Source organism: Pinus tabuliformis, chromosome J, assembly GCF_031772625.1.
Source record: "Pinus tabuliformis cultivar Carrire ecotype Pingquan chromosome J, CPIR1, whole genome shotgun sequence".
Classification (NCBI taxonomy): Eukaryota; Viridiplantae; Streptophyta; class Pinopsida; order Pinales; family Pinaceae; genus Pinus; species Pinus tabuliformis.
The window spans coordinates 284,861,477-284,877,060 of record NC_142295.1 but is presented as its reverse complement, the minus strand read 5'-3'; positions in this window follow the sequence as shown (position 1 = coordinate 284,877,060).

The window sequence follows — 15,584 nt, the reverse complement described above, 5'->3', positions numbered from 1 at the left end:
ATCCTAAGTTCTTTCGACATATCTCTTTATGGCACATGGCACCAGGTTGAACATATCCTAATGTGACACATGGAAGGTATTAGTTGGAAACAAATAATTGAGCAATGATTGGGAAATGAGGTGGTAACCAAAAACTACATTATGTGTGAGCTATGAAAGATTTCTGTTGGGATGGGGTCCCCTGGGTCAATTTTGGGGTTAAGATAACCCAAGTTTGATGCATTTTTTATAAGTAATGTAAAGTCTCCGCAATTTGTGGATGCAGAGTGCGTAGTTGGTTAAGCGTCAAGGGGGGTTTTATCCCCTTGTTTATGTCGGCTTTGAGACCCACCCATGGTCTGCAGACCATGGGATTGTATGAAAAAAGGTATAAATAGGTGTGTCTTAGAGAGTCTAAGGAAGGATAGAAGATATGGAGAGATGTATTGGGTCGATTGAAGAGAAGTCTTATGCGAAGAAGTGGGTCAGACAGGAGAGAAAGGCTCTGCAGTTGAGTGCGCAGAGGCCTAGGTAGAGTCCATAGCTGAGTGCGCGGACCCCTGCAGCTGAGTGCGCAGGGTAGTTTTGAGTCTGCAAACTTGGATTGAAGATCAATAAAGAAGATTATTGAAGAATTCTTGTGTATATCTATTTATTTCTGTTTAGTTCTGTTTACAATATTGCTGTGGATGGATAATGTGTTTATGAAATATTGATCTAATGATGCGTGATACACTTGAATAAGTCTTAATAGTTGTATGCAATGCATGTTAAGTACTTTCACGAAGACTGTGATAAATTATGTTATGTTTATTAAATACTTAAGTAGATCTGCGTGAGCTCTAATCTAGGGTTGTTTTTTGGTGCGCATAAGTGGATGAATAGACTGTTAAGGGTTCACAAAGACTGTTCGTAGACCTTCGCGAAGGTCTAAAGGCTGTTGGGATATAGGTGAAGTATCGAGCCCTAGGGGCTTATAGATCTGCATGAAGGCAGATCTAGGGCGCTAAAAGACATCACACTGATCTCTGGATGTGAAAACTTGGTTCTAGCATCCCCCCATACTGCTTCAGGTGAGGCTGTAGCGTGCACTACACAAGTTGTTGTCAAAAAGGCCAGTAGTGTGGGGTTTTGTTCATTGGCGTAGCTATCTATGAACCTGGGTCAGGACCCCCAGGAACGATGGCTTATCTTTTAAAGAGAGATAAGAAAAGAAAAGATACCAGAAAGAAAAAAAACTTCTCGTGTTCATTTTCTCATTATATAACCTCATATCTTAGCTTCATCTAACATTTTATGGAATCAAAAAAAATCACGTGCCAAATATATCATTATTTTATCCACATATCTCCATTACTTTTTGTTTTTAATAATTATTTCCATTATTCATGTCATTTATCTATTTTATATTTTTCCAATTAATTGTTATTTTAGTGCATAATTGCCTTACATTTTCTTCCATTTTTACTTAGTCATGTTTTAAGTGTGTTGAACATTATCCCACATCCTTTTCCTTTGCATGTAAATTCATCCTATTCCTCCTCATAGCCATCTTTCAACATGTGTTTTTCCTCTGCACAACCCTTTTCTTCACACACTTCATGCTCTATCCTTTACTACTTAGTTAATTTTACCCTTATTTACTTTTACTCCTTCACGCTTAGATTATTTTTCAAATTCCTACATATCAACTTTACATTATTGATGAGCCTCATAATTGGGTAACTATATGGACCTTAATACACCTCCAAGCTTATTTAAATCAACTCCTCATAATTCCTTACATATTTTAATCATATTTTGCTTAATGAAATGAGCAAAAGTAAGATGTTTGTCTAGTGGACTAATGTGCATTGTTTACAGGTTTTTGAGAGCAAATCATGGCAATTTTGGATAATTAAGGGCAGAGAATTGAATGAGACAAGGAGGATAGATTGTAGGAGATATATTCTCCTCATTTAATCCTCACTCATTCGAAGATTCCTCCATCAAATTACACTAGCTCAAAGTTGCAAGCAACCGAGTCATGAAGATCAAAAGGCAACCAAGCCAATGTCAGTTAAAGAGTCAGTTCATCTTGATTTTGGGAGTCGAGCTTCCCTAGATTTAAGGAAGTCGTTGGAAACTTCAGTTGTATAAATAAAGAGGCCTAGAGGCTCATTAGGATTTAGATTTTTTTTATGTAAAAGCACTAAGCATTTTCAAGTTCCAGACTTGTGGAAGACATTGTTATGTAATTTTTCTAATATGATAATGAGAATGAGCATTTCCTTGATCCAGAACTGAGTTGAATCAGAGGGCTGAAGCTCTTGGGTTAGGGCCCAACCCTAGTAGCAAAGGCTCCTCTTCTTTTACTTGTATGCTTAGTTGATTTCATAGATTAACGGTTGAATTGGTTTTAGCACTATTTCATTGCAAGTAGTTGTGGATTTGATTAGTTTGCTTCTATTTGTGTATTGCTTTAGTAGTAGATTAGAAAGATAAAGGAATACCAAAAATATGATAGTAGGTAGCTTTGACCTCACTCCTCCCTTCGGGGACCATGGTTTGAGGAAAGAACTCCTATGCAGCCCCGAAAAGACAGAATTCATGTTTCTTATGGAATTTAGGGTTTTCTGCTACTTAGGCCTGCATCTTTTCAGTTTTCAAGAATAGGATTCAAATGTCATTTATGATATCTTCAACCTTGCATTAGATATCATAATTTTTCACATTATTCTGCAAGTTTTTCCATGCATGAAATAGGCAACTAGATAATGGAATTCTTTTTTCTTAGTTGATTAAAAATCTTTCTTGTTTGACATGATTCATGGATAAATGCCAGTGATTGATGTAGTGCAGGAGTTTCAACAGTGCAAGGAGATCTCATGACCAGAAACCCAAACCTAACCTCATCCATCCATGATCATTAAAAGCCACTAAGTTCCTCACCCAATTCATCATTCCATAAGAACAACTTTCTAGGGTTGTTGAGAAAATCCAACCATCTTACAAACTCTGTTTTGAGCTCTGAAGAAGTCCTAAACACTCCCTTGAATTATTTCTCCCACCATTCACCTTCCCTAAGCCCTACACCACCTTCCAAATTACTCCTATTTCTCTTGGCTGGATCCTGTAGGAATATAGAGGATCCTGTAGGAGCATTGGGACATCCTATAGGAAGCATTAGGACATCCTGTAAAACGACTTGTAGGGGCCTATTTTAAGGCCGAATTGTGGAAAAAGCATCTAGGAAGAGGAGAAGACCCATACTTGCCTCCTAAGCCACATGGAATTCCACCACCACCTCTAACCCACCTGCCACATCACTAACAGGATTTAGCATTCACATTTGCACATAAAAAAAATACAAAAAGGAAAAAAGAGTTATTGTGTTCATTTACATGCACAATAGTAGAGTGTTTGGTTATTTCAGATTGCATGCCTAGGATAGTAGGATTACACACATGTTAATTTAACATTCGTTTGAAGCAAAACCTCTTAGCAGTTAGTTAGATGAATGGTGTGTTTAAGCATTTGAATTCGGTCTTTCCTTACTACAGTAGACAAGATTTCAGCTAGTGCAAATTCCCCTTTTCCTCACTGGTAATCAAGTTTCTTTTAAATCAATAGAAGGTTGGTTTGAGAAACCATAGTGGTTTATCGCCAACTTGGAAGTGAAAAAGAGTGTACTCATCACATCTGCTTGTGTATACAACAATGTCATCTCCAAGTTTGTACGAACCCCGGGTTGATAAAGTAAAGTTGGTAGCCCCAAGAGTTGTAGCGTTTTTGTTGCAATACTGGTGCTCATCACTTTTTGGCACCATTTTTGGGGAGGTGTCTGAGTAAGATGTGATTTCTGATTTCTTTCTTCCATTTCTTATCTCTGACATTCTGCTATTAGCTTCATTTATGCAAAAGTAATTGTGTGTTAGTTTTCTTTCTTTTCCATTATGAAAGTGAGATTTCATTTAGTAGTTAGTTTCCATTCAGTTTGATATCTCAATTCTGCAATTATTCTTAAAGTTTGAAAAAACACAAAAAAAACAAAAGTACTTCTTTCATGCCTCGTAGGAATAGGGATAACTTATGAAAATTTCCACCAAATACCCCCACCACTTCAAACAACCAACCTTCCCTGTTCTTTAGTGTGAATTGGAGGACCCCTTAGGCGAACAACCAGAGATTTTGAAGAGCCTACAAGGGGAGAAGAAGAAGGAGAACCCATTCCAACTGACCTAATGGCTGAAAATAGAAATGAAAGAGGAAATAGAGAAAGAATTGAAGGTTTTTTTCCCATTATAGAAACTAATGTGGATACCAAGATGAAAAACATAAGCCCCTCTACTCTTCCTCATTTCCACGGCCTGACCTCAGAAGATACAGATAATTTCTTGTTTGAGTTTGCTATCATATGCATAACTTATGATTACACCACTGATGAGAAGAAGTTGAAATTATTCCCATCCACTCTCAAGGATGCAACTTTTCTATGGTTCATGGGTTTACCTGGGGATAGCATCACAACCTGGGCTCAGATACATCAAGTCCTCAACAACAAGTATCGAGACTACTACAGGTCCAAAGACACTAAAAGAGGAAATTTTTAGGGTTACGTTGGGGCATGATGAATCCCTAGAGGATTATAAAGAAATATTCTAGCTTAGCTACAAAAGGGTCGGGTGCACACTTGATCCTGAGTCACTGAAGCTAGTCCTACTTCGAGGGGTAAGGGAAGATCTTCTGGATACCCTAAACTTGCTAGCAGTAGGGGACATCAACTAGCTACCCTATGAAGATATCAAGACTTCCTTTAGGAACCATTCTAGGGTAGCTAGGAAAAAGGGTAGGGTTAGTCAACCAATGGCCAGCCCATCCTCTTCCAACACATCCATAAAAGGTGAAATTGGAAATATGCTGGAAGAATTCAAGAGTGAAATGCTGCAAACCCTTTCCCTACAGATGGACACTATGCACATCAAGAGAAAGCAAGAGGAAGTAGAGAGAGCATTAGCCATCTTCTTCCTGTAGAGCATTGGGAAGGTATGTTTTAATAAATAATTTAGTGATGTTTTAAGCAATAGTTGTAATCTTTTCTTTATTATAAAGTAGGGAAAACGCAATAAGAACGAGTCCAAAATGATCCAATCACTAATAGTTGTCTTCTCTACGCAGGGAAAGGTAAAAGCAGGAAAGCGTAACGCAAAACGAGAATTTGATGAGAAGATAACGGCTGTCCCTCCAATTCTAAATAAGGTTCAGACCAGGTCAAGTAAATCAAGGAAGATCAGTCCGGAACGAGACGAAGGACTGCCAGTTCGGAAATACAGGCCGAGTAAAGGAAGGCGTTAACAGTTTAGCGGATCACTCAGGATCTTTGATCCTGAGGGATCGCTACGTTCAATCGTTTTGTCGTCTGGAGAACTCCGCCGTTGATTGTATAAAAGGGGGGCAGCATTGGAAATTAAGGGGAGATATATATTTTTGTATCTTTAACTTTCTGTTCACGGATTTTACTGTCAGTTGAACTCAGACTATTGAGTCTATCTGAAACTTAGTTTTGTACTCTCATTGATGAGTTAATATAATATCTTTGGTGTTAATTTCTCCCTGCGTCTGAAGTAGTTTACGGCAGTGCGCCATTGGAAGCTTCGGGCCCGGCTCCAATGGACACTGGCTGATTGTACCATTACAACTCTGCTTTGTGTGGTTTGTTTCTTATAATCTGCTATGATTGCATGTCGTCTCATACTTATTCATCTGTAGCTTTCCTGTTATAAATCTCTGTAACAAGTTCATATCATACTTTCAGGATTCCTCGCATACTGTTGATCTGAGTTGTTTGCATCAATTACAGAATTCATAAGTAGAATATTTCAGCTACAGGTGATTGGAGTAATGGACTATTGGTGATTATTGCAGATCGTGTATATATGATTGACGTTTCCTGTCTTTAATGATTTGCTGTTCCATTTGATATGTATATGATCGACGTTTCCTGTCTTTAATAATTTGCTGTTCCATTTGATTAAGCTGCAAACTTGTATAAATGATTGCTTTCCCTTTGTATGTAAGTGTGTGCCAAGGATTGGAAGTGTTGACCTCGCGAGACTTAGTTTCTTTACTGCCGTTCCATTTACTGCCGTTCCTTTTATTGCTGTTCCATTTCTGAAGTTGCTGTTCCATTTCTGAAGTTGCTGTTCCATTCTGTTTTCTTGCTGTTCCTTTCGCTTGCATTTATTGAAGTGGCATGAGAGGAGGGTCAAGGCTGTTGTGAGATACAGCAGACGCTATAATGCTCCCAGATCATGATCCATACTCCTTCATCAGTTTCTAGGGGGATAGGTTACTAATTCCATACCCTCGACCGACGAAGTTGCTGCGTGTGTGATTTCTTTATGCAAAAGTAATTTAGCGTAGCTTAGCATCCGTTTACTCTTGTATTCTTTAGATCTATACTACGAATCATTATCCTGACAAATAGCCTCAAATTGAGATATCCTTTACAATAACAAAACGCTCCCGGATTGACTTGTAATGTGAGATAACTAGAGGTGAAAAAGACCCTTGCTACAGCTCCACATTTTGGCGCCGTTGCCGGGGAAGCTTCAGACTCGATGGTTGGGACCATACGAGATTCAAAAAGTCCATGACAATGGGACCCTTACTTTGATTACAATCGATGGATCTGGATATACATTTAAGGTAAATGGCCACCGAGTTCGTCTGTATCGCAAACCGCTCACTCGGGAATCATTTTGCCAGCAGCTACGCCAAGATACTAACATCAAGATGATGGGAGAGGAAGCAAAAACTTCCTCCCCTATAGATTGGTAAGCAGTTCATTCTTTATTACCACATTTTGTATATAAGATTGTAAATTTTGTATATATGTTTCGAGTGCGTGTTTTCGCTGTTCCTTTTCAAAAGGAACAGCACTTGCGTGTTTTGCTGTTCCTTTTCAAAAGGAACATCACTCTTGAATTTTTGCTGTTCCTTTTCAAAAGGAACAACACTTTTTGCTGTTCCTTTTTCAAAAGGAACAACACTGGTGTGTTTTGCTGTTCCTTTTCAAAAGGAACAACACTTGTGTGTTTTGCTGTTCCTTTTCAAAAGGAACAGCACTTGCGTGTTTTGCTGTTCCTTTTCAAAAGGAACAACACTCTTGAATTTTTTTGCTGTTCCTTTTCAAAAGGAACAACACTTTTTGCTGTTCCTTTTCAAAAGGAACAACACTAGTGTGTTTTGCTATTCCTTTTCAAAAGGAACAACACCTGCATGTTTTGCTGTTCCTTTTTCAAAAGGAACGGCACCCTTGAGTTTTTGCTGTTCCTTTTCAAAAGGAACAACACTTTTGAATTTTTGCTGTTCCTTTTCAAAAGGAACAGCACTTTTGAATTTTATTCCTTTTTAGAAGGAGCAACATTTGTGTGTTTTTTTTCAGTTCTTTTTTTAGCAAGCAACATTTGAGTGCTTTTGTTATCTTAGGACATTGCATCAAAAGAACCCTCCCACCTTCCCTTGTAAGAAAGAAATAGTATGCCCTCGTCCTTTCTATAAGAAGAAAGCGTTGTCCATCCTTTTCCTGAGGCCATAAGTAGCAGCTATATATGCAACAAATATAAAAGGCATGATATATCGAGATCAGCACATCATAAATTGCTATCTATAACAGCCCTAGTATTGATGCAACAAAGGAAGGATCCATACACTCATCATTTTTTCAGCCATAAGTCTCACCTCCTCTGCCCTGTTGGAAAACTTCATCATGTTACGTTCCTACAATTTTCTTTATTATTACTTGGAAATAAGAATAGAAAATTTATATCTTCCTATTGGGATAACAAGACTTCTTCCGCCATTCCCACTCTTAAGGAGGGCTGAACCACCCTTATGTGTAACCATACAAGAGCAAAAGTCCATCTCAAAAGAAAAAAAAAAGCAAAAGCAAAATCAAAAGAAATTATTTGTCAAATGCAGGATAGGGGGTTTCATTAAAGAACCAGCCTACTATGATCATAAGATTGGAAGCGAAGTGGCATTCCCATCATGGCCACCACACCAGGGATATGGTCCAACAGGTTCATTATATAAACAAACCTTGGAACAGGGGGTCTCATCACGAGCCAGCCTGCCCACGTTTCGCGCCTCTCTGGTGAATGGCGTCATGGTTATCTGGTTACCAAGCCAGCATGATGGCCTGCATGTTGACAAGAATTGCTCTTCAAAACTACACAAAGGACTATGGTTCCGGGGTGAAATAAACAACTCTGCCATGGTTATAAACACCGGTCGACAGCAGAGCTCTGTTAATGGTATTGGAGTCAAAACATATACACCAATTTGGATCTTATTAAATATTTCTTTCTATCCTCGTAATAATTATATCTTACACCTTAATGGATACGTCACATGAACATCTATCATTACCAATTATGGCAAAGGTATTGACTATGACTATCTCAGACTTTCCATGAGTGCTAGACGTCCTATCCTTATGTTCTGCATCACATCACGAAGGCTTATGTTAAATGCGATCTATCTATCGCATCGATCTCGGTATTTCTTTGTCTAATCTGAAACATGGCAAAACTTTATAAGCTGTTCCATTATGACTCGGTGATGGGATGACCGCCTTCTTCTATTTGACGGCTGAGGCAGCCTATCATTTCGCGCGGGGGGGAGGTGACTTCATTACTCCGCCGGCCACGTGTTAACACATCATTCGGAAATGATATGATACGAAGGTACGATATGCGTTAACGGCATGACAATGCTATTTTTTGCAAAAGTTGTTATTTATGATCAATTATTCATGCATGCTCTGTGTCTTTTCTTTTTTGCCGCAATTACGTTCTTTGCATTGCTGTTCCATCTAGACCCTGAAACAGAACCATGGGGGGAAAGTCTATCAGAAGCGAGCCGAGCGAGCTCGTAGTCTCCGAAGCCGCTCGGAAGATCTTAGAAAAGGCAGGGTGGTTAACTTATTTTGGCCGCCTGCGCAAATCAAACGAAATAGTGGCCATGGAATTCCTGCAGAATTTGCAGGAAGAACACTCAGTGGTAGATGGGAAGCAGATAGCAGTCACGAAGGAAATAATTGCGGAAGTAACCGGATTACCAGACTCAGGTCCAATATGGACGACAAAGAAAGAAAGACTGCAGAAGATCGTAGAAATCTTCCAAGATGAAGGGCAGAAGCTGACAGTGAAGGGAAAAGGAGTGCTGCCGGCAACACTGGAAGAACCTTGGAGCGAACTGGCAAAGGTAGTACAGGGCTACATCACCTGCGAAGGACGAAAAGATGTGGTAAGGCCGCGTCACCTTAAGCTCTTAGCTGTGTTAAAAGGAAAATGTGCTGTGAATCTCCCTGCATTGTTAAATTCATTGCTGCATGATGCCTCTCGGAGCCTGAAAAAGGCACACCATGAAGACACAGTGGTTAGCCACCATGGGTTAATCCGCCTGATAGTGACATACAGTCTCGCTCAGCAGCAGAGTAGCTGGCGGGAACTTATTACAGCAATTGGAGGGGAAGCAGCATCACCATCCCCAAAGGCGAAGCACCCCGCTAGCACCTCTGGAACACCTAAAAAACCCAGAGAATCGCCAAAACCTAAGCAACCCTCGGGCACAACCGAGTAAACGAAGAAACACATAAAGCTGGGGAAACAAAAATGTACCCCTAAAGCAACTAGACATGCAGAAAAACGTAAGGAATTGCCCGAAGAAAGACGTGCTACCGTAAAGCGAAGGTATTCCTCTGGCACGCCAGAACAGTTTGAAAAACGCAGAAAGGTGGAGGTGGAAGAACAGGTGGCCAGCACACCCAAACAGCCCGAGAGGCCTAGAAAGTCAGCTCGGTTGGCAAAGATAAGAGGTGGGCTGGAAAAAATCCAGCCAAACATTGACCAGCCGATTGAAATAATAGAGGAACCTCCAGCGCCAGAACAAATACCTGGGGAAAACGTGGGACAAACAGAGAACGAAGCTGAAGAAGGAAATAAGAATGATGAATCTGCGGCCGAGACCAGCTATCCAGAGGCAGCTACTGAGCAGCCAATTCAGGAGAAGGAGATGGAACAATTGGGGGGTAGCCATCCGCAAACCCCTGTGGAGGAAGAAGAGCTGGCCACCATCTTGGCCAGCCTTAGAGGTTATCCTTCACCCTCCAGTCCGGCAGAGCCTCCCGAAGGACCCTCTGAGGAAGAGACACGTGAAGAATTGCATGATGGAATGGCAGGGGAAGAAAACCCTCCTGTCGTTGACAAAGAAAATGTGAATACCAATCAGGAACAAGCCGTTCCCAAAACTCCAGGAGGAGATCCACCTGCTGATGCCATGGAGGATGAAAATGTTTGTCGGGAACAGGACGTTCCCCGAATGACAGAAGAAACCCTCGATGAAAGCGGAGCAGAACTGAGGGCCGCCCATGTGGCCACAGCCGAGGCAAGAGAAATTACGAAGTTGAGAAGAAAACAACAGAAATTGCTGAATATTATAGGCCAGCTTCGGCAGAGAATTCGAAGTCTGAAAGCCAGTTTGAGAATAAGGAGGACTGTAAGAAGAAAAAGAAGGACAAATACAGCTGGGTCCTGTCAGAGGAGAAGGCAGAGCACCTATAGGCATCTAGTAGGTCGATACTCTGCCAGCGAACCTGCAGCTATTCCAATTAATACTAAGGAACAAAATGCTGTTCCATCTGGAATAGAACACCAGAATGCCGTTCCTATTGACATAGAGGAGCAGGCTGATATTTCAAACAGCCCATTAGAACCAACGGCCATTCCAATTAAAACAGAGCCACAAGATGACATCCCATTTACAGAGGGACCACCGTACCCCTTTATACATGTCAAGAAGGAAGGGGAAAATAGAGCAGTTCACACTGAGACACCACCTTCAGGGAAAATTAAGCGACGAAATGTGAAGGTCCAGGCGAAATTTCCTGCCTCCAAGGAATCATGGGAAAGGGATCCAAAAACCAAGGCCTTGCGCCGCGAGATAAGACAGGCCCAACCGGAGGCTGAACAGCTACGGGAACAAATGATCCCTCGAGAGAAATATGAGGAGCTGCAACAGGAAGTTGAGCAGAGGATTCCTCGAGAAAAATACGAAGAATTGCAGCAGAGGGCTGAGCAGTTAGAGGAACAAAGGATCCCTCTGGAAAAACATGAAGAACTGCAACAGCAGCTGAGAAACATGAGTCAATCGGAGAGTCAGGCTTTTGAAGGATGGCAGAAGGAACAGGAAAAGGTTGCTAAGGTAACACGTCGACTAGATGCTGTTATTAAACAATTGGACACTGTATGTTCGTTGTATGATGATGTTTTGACTTGCAGGGCCCCGCGAAGAATTATGCTTTATTCCTCCTTGAAAGATACTTAAGATTGAAAATAAAAGCTGTCAGGGCAGGTGCCCCCATTCAGATTAATACTGTTAATGATTTCATTGATTGTTGCAAACATTATGGGGTTAAGGTCCAACGATTATTATGCGAATTTTATTTGCACAATATGGTGCTTGAGCAGGAAACTGACCTAAACCCTGGTCCCTTTGTGGGGGATATACAGCTGCAAGCCTTTGTTTCATTCGGGGTCAATCAGTTAAAGTGGCTCAGGGCTTACAATGCCTTTCAGAGGCAGGAGCACAGCCTAGATCTATGGGTCAGGGCTGAGCCTCAAGATCTAGTTCGCCTATGGCAATCACACAAAAGCCTTATGAGAAACCCTGGCGTTATAGAACTACTAGGACCCATGCATGAGGAGTTGATCCGAAATAGCTTAGAATACTTCCTGGTTATTAAAGATTCCGCCTTGGAGGCTGCCAAATTCCGTTATCGGATTTCCACCCCAAGCGTCCAGCTCAGGGAGCCCCTCAAATACGAGAACTTTGAGTTGGCTGCTGAACGATTGCCCTTTTATGGCCAGTGCATTCTGCAAGCTGGACCATCATGGTTAGGATATCGGTTCCGCAGCCCAATTATCTGGCACCCTGCACCGGGGTACCAGGCCTTGTATAATATGCCTGCAGATCAGTTGCATTACTTCTTTGATAATCTGGTTGCCTATCATGGTTGCAGACCCCCTCATGAAGTACCCTCTCTAGCCTATTCTCTTACTGCTCTCCATGTTAATTATAACGTTTTCATGAGGCCATGAAACAGAGTAAGTCGGGGGGTGTGTAGAGCATTGGGAAGGTATGTTTTAATAAATAATTTAGTGATGTTTTAAGCAATAGTTGTAATCTTTTCTTTATTATAAAGTAGGGAAAACGTAATAAGAACGAGTCCAAAATGATCCAATCACTAATAGTTGTCTTCTCTACGCAGGGAAAGGTAAAAGCAGGAAAGCGTAACGCAAAACGAGAATTTGATGAGAAGATAACGGCTGTCCCTCCAATTCTAAATAAGGTTCAGACCAGGTCGAGTAAATCAAGGAAGATCAGTCCGGAACGAGACGAAGGACTGCCAATTCGGAAATACAGGCCGAGTAAAGGAAGGCGTTAACAGTTTAGCGGATCACTCAGGATCTTTGATCCTGAGGGATCGCTACGTTCAATCGTTTTGTCGTCTGGAGAACTCCGCCGTTGATTGTATAAAAGGGGGGCAGCATTGGAAATTAAGGGGAGATATATATTTTTGTATCTTTAACTTTCTGTTCACGGATTTTACTGTCAGTTGAACTCAGACTATTGAGTCTATCTGAAACTTAGTTTTGTACTCTCATTGATGAGTTAATATAATATCTTTGGTGTTAATTTCTCCCTGCGTCTGAAGTAGTTTACGGCAGTGCGCCATGGGAAGCTTCGGGCCCGGCTCCAACGGACACTGGCTGATTGTACCATTACAACTCTGCTTTGTGTGGTTTGTTTCTTATAATCTGCTATGATTGCATGTCGTCTCATACTTATTCATCTGTAGCTTTCCTGTTATAAATCTCTGTAACAAGTTCATATCATACTTTCAGGATTCCTCGCATACTGTTGATCTGAGTTGTTTGCATCAATTACAGAATTCATAAGTAGAATATTTCAGCTACAGGTGATTGGAGTAATGGACTATTGGTGATTATTGCAGATCGTGTATATATGATTGACGTTTCCTGTCTTTAATGATTTGCTGTTCCATTTGATATGTATATGATCGACGTTTCCTGTCTTTAATAATTTGCTGTTCCATTTGATTAAGCTGCAAACTTGTATAAACGATTGCTTTCCCTTTGTATGTAAGTGTGTGCCAAGGATTGGAAGTGTTGACCTCGCGAGACTTAGTTTCTTTACTGCCGTTCCTTTTATTGCTGTTCCATTTCTGAAGTTGCTGTTCCATTTCTGAAGTTGCTGTTCCATTCTGTTTTCTTGCTGTTCTTTTCGCTTGCATTTATTGAAGTGGCATGAGAGGAGGGTCAAGGCTGTTGTGAGATACAGCAGACGCTATAATGCTCCCAGATCATGATCCATACTCCTTCATCAGTTTCTAGGGGGATAGGTTACTAATTCCATACCCTCGACCGACGAAGTTGCTGCGTGTGTGATTTCTTTATGCAAAAGTAATTTAGCGTAGCTTAGCATCCGTTTACTCTTGTATTCTTTAGATCTATACTACGAATCATTATCCTGACAAATAGCCTCAAATTGAGATATCCTTTACAATAACAAAACGCTCCCGGATTGACTTGTAATGTGAGATAACTAGAGGTGAAAAAGACCCTTGTTACAGCTCCACACTTCCCTAGATGCACAAGGAGGCACCCTAGGAATGAATTTCCATTAACCCTGATCGAAATATGCTCAGTCTGTGAAGAAAACCACTCCACAAGTGCCCTTCTCTACCTAGACTAAAAGATGTATATCAAGGAACTAAAGGGGTGACTGAACAACTCTGCTACATAAATCAAAGGAGACCCCATGGGCCTCGACCATACTGGCAGGGCATGCAAGGGTCATCCCATGCATATTACAACCCTAACCAGAAAACATCCATTCCCTCTTAGGGGACCCCTGCTCATCCCTCCTGGTCTACTCCCCCTCCTTGGTCTTTTTCACCTCAATACCATTCCCAACCGACCAGACAATCATTTCAGCCATATACTTTGCCACAACCTCAGTGGAATGCACCACACTAGGGGTGGAGGCCCCCATACAACAATGCTCCAGATTTATTGTCTTCACCACCTACTCAACCACAACTTTTACACCCTTCTCCACCTAAACAACCTCAGATGCCTGCCCAGCCAAATCCGAACCTGGAAAACCAACAAGCACAACAAGTGTACAATGGAGAGACATCCTATCCTGCTTATGCTGTGGAGATTTAGGAAATCAACTAAGATCTGGGAGAGTACTCCCAGACGACCAAACTCCACCTCCACCTAGGGAGAGTGAGGAGGAAAGAAAGGAAATCATGCCTAGAGTAAATCCACCACCCTTTCCTGAAATATTAACTCATCTAGTCCAACCTACCCTAGAAGAGAATGAACTTTTGGGTGAATTGAAAAATCTGTGTCAAAATTCCACTTCTCCAAGCCATCAATGATGTACCTATTTACAACAAATTGATTAAAGAGAAGTGTTTCAAACATCCGTGGAGGCGAAAAAGAGACACCCCTACCATTAATGTCATTGGACAACTATCCGACTTAATGCTGGGGCAGGTAATTTGGCTAAAGTATTTGGACCTTGGAAGACCTGTAGTAGATGTGCACATCAATGGTACCATTGTCCCACATACTCTGATTGATATTGGGGCTGCCATTAATGTAATGACTAAGGACAGCATGCTCAAACTCAATCTCTGGGTTTATTATGAAAAACCACATCAGTCTTGCAACTTGCAGATCATTCCACAGTAACCCCTGAGGGGATTGTTAAGAATGTGATGGTCTCCATTGAATCCTAGGAGTACCCTACAGACTTCCTTGTTCTCCAGCCCAAGGCCAAGCTTACTGGTTATCCTCTCATACTTGGGAGGCCTTTGTTAGCCACTGTCGATTCCTACATTAACTACAGGGCTGGAAACATGACTATAAAAAATGGGCATCTGTCCAAGCAGTTGGTCTTGTACCCTCCTGCTCATTCATCCCTAGAACATGACCTACCTTTGTGGCTAGAAGAGGAGGAAGAAGATTAAATATACTCAACCCAACTCTATACCCTAGAAACTTCCATGGGAGGAGGATAACCAAATGAATATGATTTGATGAACACATACTCCAAAGTCCAACTCCCAACACCTTGTCCTTAGAGGAAGTAGTAAAGGAAACCAAAAGAAACCATCAGATTGATCTATGCTTAGCTGATTCAAACCCTACCCGTGTCAAAACAGTAGAATTTGACCTTCAAAGAACTTTGAAAATCAACCCCTCTCTTTCTGTACACCAAGAAGAAAAGTTGTGCAACATGCTAAGGGAACATCTAGATGCCTTTGCTTGGAGTTACAAGGAAATGAAGGGAGTGCACCCCTCAATGTGTACTCACCACATTTGTATCAAAGAAAGTTGCAAACCAGTCCAACAACCCCAAAGGAGAATGAATCCAGCTCTCAAGGATATAGTCAAAGAAGAACTGAAAAAGGTACTGGATGCATGATTGATTTACCCTATCTCGGATAGTGAGTGGGTTTCTCC